The 10094-nt window shown below is 36.4% G+C and overlaps 1 long non-coding RNA gene across 1 annotated transcript; it reads left to right on the top strand.

Annotated features, from left to right (window-relative positions):
- The first annotated feature begins 2212 nt into the window (after nucleotides 1-2212).
- LOC147623627 (uncharacterized) lies at nucleotides 2213-2751 on the top strand. Its single transcript, XR_015269278.1, has 3 exons — nucleotides 2213-2404; nucleotides 2511-2564; nucleotides 2682-2751. It is a non-coding gene; the product is annotated as an uncharacterized LOC147623627 (long non-coding RNA).
- The last annotated feature ends 7343 nt before the right edge of the window (nucleotides 2752-10094 follow it).

Here is a 10094-nt window from a genome sequence, read left to right as displayed (position 1 = left end):
AAGGGTCTGTCGCCGTTGAGATAGCGGTCTTTAGATTCTCTTGGCGGAGGTCTCTTGGCCATTGCTTGGGTCTCTTTGGGATGGAACCTTAATCTTTATCACCTTCTACACACACATCAAAAAAAAGAAAAAAAAAAGAGAATTCCAATCACCTTTGCTCATATTTAGGAGTAGGTTTGCCACTTAGGAATAACTTACATACTTGTAGGACATTGAGACTGCGGTCATAACCGGCGGTGTACAAAGCACACTTGCCTTTGCATAGCACTATCTACCACTTAAGTCTCACTTTGACTAGTCTTTACTCACCTATTTTAGTACTCATTAAAACTTTAATCAGCCTTGCACTTGTATGCTCACGTGTGAAAGTATCATTGCTGGTTTTTCTTTTCTTTTTTTTCTTTTTTCTTTTTTTCAATAAAAGACTTTACTTGTATCCATTGTTTTTTTGTTGTAGCTCTTGCTACTACCGCGCTCGAGGACGTGCACAAAATAGGAAGGGGGGAGTGTTGCATGACGAATGAAGATCAATACAAGGATGCAACAAAAAAGACACTTAGGGCTCTTGAAAAGAGTTCCAAGTTGTAGATGAATGTGGGAGAGGGCTTGACAATAATCCCACATGGGAACTTTTGGGAGTTCTAGAGTTTTTGTATAAAAGGTGGCCCATTTGAGAGCTAGGCAGGACTCTTTGGTCATCTGGTTGAGAGGCTCATAGAGAGAGCTTGCTCCATAGCTCCTTCTCATGTGCTCTCCCAAGGCTCTCCATCTCCATTCATGCTTCAATCTTGTACTCTCTATTCTCTACATTTTCAATGATATGAGGTTATGGTCTACACACTTGCTAATCTAGATTTCTTAATGATGTTTTGATGCTAAAATCTGATTTGTGAGTTGTAGAGTGTATGTGATGAAGCTTGTGCATGAAATGATGTGTAGTTGAGGCTTGTGTGATAGCTCTTTGCATGTTAGATTCTTTGCTTAAGTTGCATTTTTATGCTTAAGTGTAGCCTAATCTTGATGCTTTGATTATGTTAGATTGATTGCTTGAGTGTTGAAGAAGGATTGAGTAGGACTAGAAGTCATTAGTGTGTGGTTAACTAATCTTCTCCCATTCGGGATAGCCTCTATGCGCTAACCGGGTTGCATTCATGGATTGACAAAGTGTGTGGGTTGGAGTGTAGCCTCCGCTATGCTATGATGTCCCAAACAATATATTATATGCATTATGATTTAAGAAGCTTAATACATAGTTCATCACTTTTTTTATTTGGTCTATATTCATAGGTCTTGGAGCTTGCATTGACTCCTCAAGGAAATATTAATTCTAATGAAGAGGTAAAAGAACTAAACTTGATATTTTCTTTTCCTACGTAAGCAGCTTTTTTACATGGGTATGTTTATATTATATATTTATGTGGTTCTAGTTTTAACTTTATGTTATTTTACATGTCATGGTCTTAAAGCCAACACTCAATCTTCAAGCATATAATCATTCTTATGAGAAGAGGTAAGAGCTAGAAAGATGTATCATAAGGAGAATGTATAATGTTTTTTTCTTTGAATCATGCATAGTAAATTATGCAATGTTACATGTTTTGAACGTTTTGTTTAAAAGATTTTGTTACTAATGTGAACTTTATAGACAAACTTTGAGCTTCAAGCTAGCTCTCCTTACATTGATGCGATAAAAAATGATCTATAGAGAATGTAAGTGTATTATATAATTGATTTTATTCTAAGTAGGATTTCTTTTGGTTTTGTATATATTAACGTATGCTCTTCTATATAGATGGATAACTTTATGTTTGGGACAAAGAGGTTTGAAGGGTTGCAAGATTATATATCCGATGAGGTGTATTTCTCTTAGTCCACATAATGATTTAATTTTAAGACTACTATTTTTTAAATTCTATGTGATTTTGATAACATCTTATAAGCCAGGATTCTTATAATACAACAATGGAGGAGAATAATTATTCCTTTACTGAGCTACTACATCATGACACATCAAAAAGAGTGAGAGCCATAAGAAATCAAGAAGCGAGAGTATATATGACAAGTGAAGACAAGGTTTGGTTGAGTTTTTCTTTGTATATGTGATAAGTTGTCAATATTTCTTCTAATATTTTGTTGTACTTGTAGGATCCAATGTTGAATTTGGCTAAGTATATGAATGAGGTTTCAACAAAAAGTCAAAGAAAGAGAAAGGTAATGCAAAACTTACAAAAGTTTTCTACTATCTCTTTGTACTCCTAATTTTTTTTCTCTTTCTCTTTTTACTTTTGTGATTAATAATGCTAGTTTTTGGCTTGTTCCAAAGGTAAGTGAGAAGATGAAAACTCACTTGGAAGAAAGAAGTCACCAAAAGGGTGAAAATATTATACCAACAACCATTTTAAAGGTATTGTTAGATAGATGTATAATGTTATGATTCTTCTATTTTTAACCTAATGGATTTGATTTTTCTATTTTTAACATGATGGGTTTGATTTTGTTATTTCAAATAGGATTTAGAACACATTGGAAAATCAAATGTAGAGGCATCATGTGAACCTTTACAAGTAAGTGATATTATATTAGAGAAATTTATCATTGATAAGTTTATTATTTTGAATCTTTTTATTTAGGTAAATTGAATATGCTTTAAAATTTTATATATTTTATTATCATGAATGTAGGTGAGCCACATTTCAGAGGAGGATATGGAGATAATCTTATTAAAGTACATGAGAGTGCATACAATCCAAGACATTTACTTTTCTCTCAAAAGTACATATGTCAATCTAAAGAAGGAGAATATTAGTTTCAAAAACTACTCAAAGGATACGAAAAAGCCTGGGAGTGACATTATGATTCGTGACATTGTGCATTGGCTTATTTGCCAATAAGAAAGTCAAATTCAATGCACAATCCACACCTATTAGTTTAGAAGATGTAGACATAATCCCATGACATTTAGATAATCTTGAAGTACTATTTATTTTGAACATGATGTACGTTGACTACTTTTGGCCCTCTTTTTAAATATGCAAGACTTTTTTGCTTAATCTTTGATAAATAAAGAGATTTATATTTTATAATGCTTTATAGAGCTACTTAATCTATTATGTTGTAAGTAGTATATTAGCACGGTTCATAGAACTATCTACAGGATAAGCTACTTAGCATTCTCTATATAGAGATACAATGGATTCACTATATAATTTCCTAGATATACAAATAAGGATATCTAGGAAAAGTGCAAAAACTAGGGAAAATGTAACAGTTTCCTAGATAGGCTACCTAGAAAATACAATGCATGGAATTCTCTACATAGATAAATTTACATATATAGGAAAAATTTTCCTATGTAAGCAAATTTTTTTTATGTAGAGAATATCTTCCTACATAGGAGATTTTTTCCTTTGTAGGAAAATTTTTTATATAAGAAATTTTTATTGTATAGATAAATTTTCCTGTATAGAAAAATCCATGCATTGTATTTCCTAGTTAGCTATCTAGGAAAGTGTTTCATTTTCTCTAGTTTGCACTTTTCCTAGATATGCTCATTTATATCTAGGAAATTATATAGTGAATGGTTTTTTTTAAACTATATAGAGAATGAACAAAAGTGCCTTGTGCTATATGGAAACTTTAATAAAGAGATTTGATGGAAAGCTCTCCATCAAAACTCTTTATTAGGGTTTCTATGTAGAATCTAGGATTATTTTATTACGGTTAGGATAAGGGTTACTAAAACTTTTTTTTCTTTATTTGGTTTGATTTTGTAGATTATCGACACATACAAGCCTCATAAGGTAAGATATCTCTTTGTTTTATGTTTCCTCTCTTATGCTTTTACATGTTATAGGGTTTGTAAGTTTTAGGGCTTTTAAGATTAGGGTTTTTTATTTTTTCTTCCCTGTATGGATAGCCTTTTGAGAGCTATGCTTCTCTTAAGAGGTGGCCATATGCCTTAGCCTCATGCATGAGGCTACAACGACATAAAGCTTATGCATGAGGCTACTGCATAAGCCTCATGCAGCATGATACTTATACATAAGCCTTACGCATGAGGCTTACATATAAGGTTTATGCATGAGGCTTATGAATAAGCCACATGCATAAGAGTTGTCCACAAAGCCTCATGTATAAAGCTTATGCATGAGGATTATGTATTAGCCATAAACCTCTATGCATAGCCTTTACAGAGCTATGTATCTCTCAAGAGGTGAAAAGTATGGAAAGTAGCTTTAAAAACAACATGTCACTTAAGTAACCTGTCAAATTTTAAGTAACCTGTCAAATTTTAAGTAACCTGTCAAATTTTGGCCCTGTTCTCACGAACCCATAGTATTTGGAAGTAGTGTTCAGCGGTTGCGATTGTTAATGAGCGTGGAAGTGGGCCTTAGTCTCACCACGCCTCAAGGCATGGGATTTAGGAAGGCTTCTATCTAATCACGTGGTCTCCTTGAGCACAGATAGAATGCTACTACTAGTTGATTGGACAACGATCATTGGACACACAGTCACCATGGCATGCATGGGTGATCATTGATCACTCATGGGTCAAGTATCTCGGACATCATGTTCATGCCATTAAATGATGGCCCCACTGGGTAGATTTTAAATGTGATGCAACTCATGAAAATCGTCATTTGAATGTCAGATGAACTTCAAATCTCATGAAATGAATTGTAAATTTGAGGGACTTCCATTCTTTTCTTTTCACTCTCACATAAAACCATTTCTTCACGTCACCTTGGAATCATGTAAATTGTTTTTAAATGTCATCTATAATATTTATAGATTTTTTCACTCTACAGTCTAAGACTTGAGTAGTGGGGTTTGAGGGTCGTCACTAGCCAATATGGCAAGAAATGCGCAATTCTCTCTATTCTAATTGCCTTGATTTGCATAAGTCAAGGGACATATTTACTATGCAAGAATTTTCTATTTCTTATAATATTAAAAGAAATCTTAATTTTTGAATTTATTTCTATCTCTATTAGCAACTTTGATAGTGATGCGCATTACTTGACTCTAGTAGACAAGAGTTTGTTAGTCTTTTCATCTTTTAATTTTTGACACAAAGCTTCACATGGGTTTGGGTTCTTTCTCCTCTTCCGTAATCTCCTCTTAATGGCTGAATGGCCGATTGGATAGTGAATCAGAGACCACTTAAAGCTAGCGAGGACCAAGTTGTAATAACAACTCGACACAAACCAATCTAGTTGTATCATATGTATGTTCTATGTAACACTTAATACACTGCCATGGGCACAGCAGGACCCGGACTTCGGGCCGTGAGGCCACCCTTCCAACTGTCCCATCACATGTCTTAGCTTCATTGACCCTCCAGCACATTCTCGCATGTTTTTCCTTATTGAGTCTTGCCTTTCTTAAGCCTCCTGGCCCGGTAACATGCCACACCATTTGGTGACATCGAGTAGACTGCAGAAGGTGGAAAGGCTTCATATGGAAAGAAGCATGGCTGAGACTCATCTTCCCCAACCAATGAATGAGGTGCCTCCACCATTGCCACATGAGCAGGAACAGAATGTCATTGTGGATGACATGGTGAATGACTTCTTTGGACAGGAGGTAGAATGTCACAAGATGAGGAAACCTTGCATAGAGAGGCAAGCATCCCTTTGTATGAGGGATGTTCGTACTGCACACTGCGAGCAAACTTGGAGCTATTAAACTAGCAAACAACTTATGGATGGAGTGATGCAAGTGTCACGAGTCTTCTTCGGTAAAACTGCCTCATTCTATTCTCTCAAATAAAAAATGAATCATGTTCTATATACTCTCCTTGCTAATATTTTCACATATGATTTCTTATGTTATGTTTTTGGCTTCTCAAGAAGATTCTCCCCCTTCAAAATCTATTACCAAACTCGTAAGATGGGTGTCATAAAATGCTCTCTATACTAGGTATGGATTACACAAAAATACATACATGTCCCAAGGATTGCATGCTATTTAATAAAGATGCAACACGATGTCTACAATGTGGGAAGATGAGACACTTTCCTATCATTCCTCAAATCCAACACATGTTTAAATGTAAGGGGATTGTAGAACTCATGACATGGCATGCCACTCATCACTCAACCGCCGATGGCATCATGAGGATTGTAGTAGCTGATTCACCGACACGACAATATGTGGAGCATCAATGGCCAGAGTTTAAACATGAGCCCCGTCACTTACGTCTTGGCTTGGGCATGGATGATGTTAACCCATTTGGCTTCAACTCCACATCATGGTCTACTTGGCCTATAGGATGTGTACCTTGAGCCTTTAATTGAGGATCTTGAGGCACTATGGCGAGGTATCAAAGTACATGACTTTTCAAGGCCAATAAATAGGCGTGAAGCGAAGGTGAAATGAGTTTTGCTTTGGACGATACATGACTATCCCGGGTTCTTGGAGTGCTCAGGTGTACCTACTTGAACTAGATAACTTTAACCTTTAACCTTTAAACTTTAATTTTATATATCTATCTCAATCATATCAATTTTAAAATAGGTTTGGCAACCTCTGGACATCATGCATGTCCGATTTGTGGACCATCACTTATTTTGTAAAGACCCTCTACAGTTAAGAAGGTGGTGCATGACAAACATCATCGATTTCTCCCTCCTTCACATCCCAAGTATGTGCCACATGAGGTCTCACCACTTGTGATGAGAGGTAGAGATTGGTTTGAGGTGGCATGGAGAAGCACCCCCAATCCACCACCAAATGGGATGTCTGGACACTCAAGCTTCTTTCGACTTCCATATTGGTGTGACATGAATATCAATCATCTCTTAGATCCCATGCATATCTTCAAGAATGTGGCAACAAATATTTGGGACCATTTAATTAGTAAAAGAGATACAAAGAGTGCAAGGGATGACTTAAAAAACATTAGATGTCTTCAAAGTGCATGGCCAATTGAAAGTGAGAGTGGCAACATGGTCCTACCAAAGGCACCATGGTCCTACCAAAGGCACCATGGGTATTAACCAAGAAGGAGCACAATAAGGTGAAAAGTGTGATTGCCTCTTTTCGTACACCAACGGGATTAATGCATTCATTGAAGGGTGCCTTCACAAAGATGAAGGAGAGGTACAATTATATGGCCTCAAGACACATGATTAGCACAGGATATTATAGCTATATAAATATTCGCTTATTCATTTTCTCTTTGTGATTTATAATTTGTAGGTTCATATACTAACTTCCATTTTTTTCTATGCATAGTTTATTCCTCCAATTGCTATAGTTGGTTAAGGAGAGACAAGAAGGTAAGAGAGGCTATTTACAAAATGGGAAGCTTGGTGAGGTATGAATCTTATCTTCAATTCACTAGCTAAGTTATATTGCTTATTTGGTATTCTCATGCGCTCACAAGTTATGTATTGGTAAATAGTACACATGATTGCTATGTATGTAGGTACATATCCTTAAAGGAGATAGACCCTACATCCATTGAGATGGCTCGTCTCAATGCTATTGAGGTAGTGTGTATGATCGAGGATAACTTTTCTAGAATAATTCTCACTAGCCAATTGCATCTTGTGGTGCATTTAGTTGATGAAGTTGCGTTGTGTGTTGTTGTTCATGTTCGATGGATGTTTTTCCTTGAAAGGTTCATGAAAACCTTAAAGAACTCTGTGAGACAAAGAGCAAGGCTAGAAGCAAGCATGGAAGAGGGATGGTTGATGCAAGAGTATCTTGTGTATATCTCATAACATCTATCTCACATAGATCCTTCCATGCCACGATTGTGGAGCGATGAGGAGGATGACCGACTAATCATTAATGTGCCTTAGGGAAAAGGAAGGCAACGAGAACTGGATGAAGCATTATGCCACAAGTTGAATACATTCTGCATTCTAAATAGTCCCATCATGGAGAAGTGGATTGGGAGATACAAGGATGCAATCAATAGTAGATGAAAGGATGAGAGAAGAGCTTTTAGAAGATAAAATAGACGCTTGCCATTCCTGCCCAGCTTGGAACCTCTACCAAATGTGATCAATATAGAATGGCTTTGTATGGCAACATCGATGGCATCACAAAATGGAGAGATGATCACAAGAGAAGAGCATGAGTATGCAAGAGGATGTGACCCTCAAGTAAGTACATTCTTCATCTTTGTCTCATGTATATACCTTGTTTAATGCACTATACTAAATGTCATGACTATGTTTAATGTGAGTACAAACTATATAATGCAATATGGTCATAGGGAATGCACTTTTGCACAGAGCATGTGGATTCTAAAAGAAACACATTTGATTGTGGTGGTGTGATGGCAACTTTTGAGCAAGAAAGTTGAGCTAGTAGACATGATACCGATGTCATAGAAGACAATCTTGAGTATTGTGGAACTATTCAACATATTCTTAAGGTTGGATTTAGGGAATTTAGTCTATTCATCCTTGATGTCAAATGGTTCAAGGTGATATAGTATAGAGGTGCTCAAGTAACCCCGTGAAGAAACATCCACCAAAGAAACATCCAAATGGATTCTTTCAAATTGATTCCACTTTTGTACTACCTCAACACTCTCAACAGGTTAGTAGCCCACCAACCAATCCTAAATTAAATTTTGATGTAGTATAATAAAAGTGTAATCCATTTGCTTTGTGATATTAGGTTGTGTTTCACGTCGTCGATCGAATTGATCCAAAGTTGTGGTATGTTATACAAGTTTTCCCTCATTCAAAACATATCTTTCAAGATCAAGATGTGGAGGTCGAATGTCTGGATGAGGTGCAAGTACTACCTCAAATCGGCTCATTGGAAGAAGGCAATGAAGAAAACATTTTGGAGGGAATCGATCAAGAGCATGAGTAACATTAATCCGAAGAAGATGATAATTCATCATGATGACAATGCTTCGTTGGATCATGATAGTGATATTGATATTGATATGGAACCCCATCTTTTCATTGAGCTTCCATTAGATATACACAATAATAAAGCAAGACATGGATTTATTACAAGATGGGATATATTCATGATCTTGACATTGTTTCGCTTCTTAAAAAACTATTTTTTTTTTGCTCGAAACATGGCTCCAAGGGTTCTAATGGATGTCTTTTTAAAACTATAAATCATTTTCTGTATGTATGTGACATGTTTAACTTAAATTCAACATCCAACAACTCTCTAGAATTTTATGCAATGAAAATAGCAGTGCAAGCTTACTGTTATTTTCGCTGCATAGCGAAATCACAGTATAGCATGGAAATTTTACTGCTATAGGCGCTGCTATGAGCGCTACTGTGAGTAGCGTAAATTTGTTGCTATAGGAGCTGCTTGGCTGCTGTGTTGCTCGGCAGTGCTATTTCGCTATGGGGCAGCGTAAATTTGTTGCTATAGGAGCTGCTTGCTCTGCTGGGCACAGTGCTATTTTGCTATGGGGCAGCGAGCAAAATCCCCAACATCCCAACAAAATAAACATTGGTGAAACACTGATATGCCCCCGACGTGTTGTAGTGATTAATGACTTCCTAAGCAAGGATCTAAGCCAAGATCTCTAATAGAAATTGAAATGGACTGATCATAAAGCTTATATTAGGAACAAATCATCATGGATTAATACAAGATTAAGGATAATCTCATACAATGGCCATGATGCCTAAGTGAGTTAGCCTTCCACCAAGAGGATGGCTATTAAGCTTGCAATGAGCCCGACCATGAGTGGCCATCTCTAAGAAAGGAGCCATGATGTCAAGAGGTCAAAAAGGTTTTAAAAGGTAAAAAGGTACAATGATAGTCTATGAGCCCCCTTTTATACTTGAGCCCATGACCAAGGTCCTACACCTAAACTAAAGGTGTTGCTTCATTACATATATTGATGACATTTCACGTGGACGTTCTTTAACTTGTCCACCTAAGGTAAAATTTGAAAGGTTATAATATGTAATGAATACAAACCAAGATCATGTAGTGAATGGTTTTGCCATGTGAGAAACATAAAGAATAAGTAATTAAAATAATAGCTAGCCAAAAAATCAAATGGCTACAGAAACGAGAGAGAGAGAGAGAGATAGAGAGAGAGAGAGAGAGAGAGAGAGAGAGAGAGAGAGAGTACCAACACTAGA

Source organism: Cibotium barometz, chromosome 26, assembly GCF_041138505.1.
Source record: "Cibotium barometz isolate CiBa-2024 chromosome 26, ASM4113850v1, whole genome shotgun sequence".
NCBI classification, from domain to species: Eukaryota; Viridiplantae; Streptophyta; class Polypodiopsida; order Cyatheales; family Cibotiaceae; genus Cibotium; species Cibotium barometz.
Note: the sequence above shows the minus strand (reverse complement) of the source record. Positions and strands in the feature narration are given on the sequence as shown.